Raw genomic sequence first — 222 nt, 5'->3', positions numbered from 1 at the left:
GAAGGAGAAGGGGGAGCCCCCGGGAGAGGGGGGATGCCCCAAGGATGGAGGGGAAAGGGGGAGACCCTGAGGATGGAGGGGAAGGGGGAGCCCCCAAGGGAAGGGGGAGTCCCTGGGGATGAAGAAGGGGGAGCCCCCGAGGATGGAGGAAAAGGGGGAGCCCCTGAGGATGGGGGAGCCTGCGGGGATTGAGGAGATGGGGGAGCCCCTGAGGATGGAGGG

The sequence above is a fragment of the Mesitornis unicolor genome, unplaced genomic scaffold, assembly GCF_000695765.1.
Source record: "Mesitornis unicolor isolate BGI_N332 unplaced genomic scaffold, ASM69576v1 scaffold19381, whole genome shotgun sequence".
NCBI lineage: Eukaryota > Metazoa > Chordata > Aves > Mesitornithiformes > Mesitornithidae > Mesitornis > Mesitornis unicolor.
Note: the sequence above shows the minus strand (reverse complement) of the source record.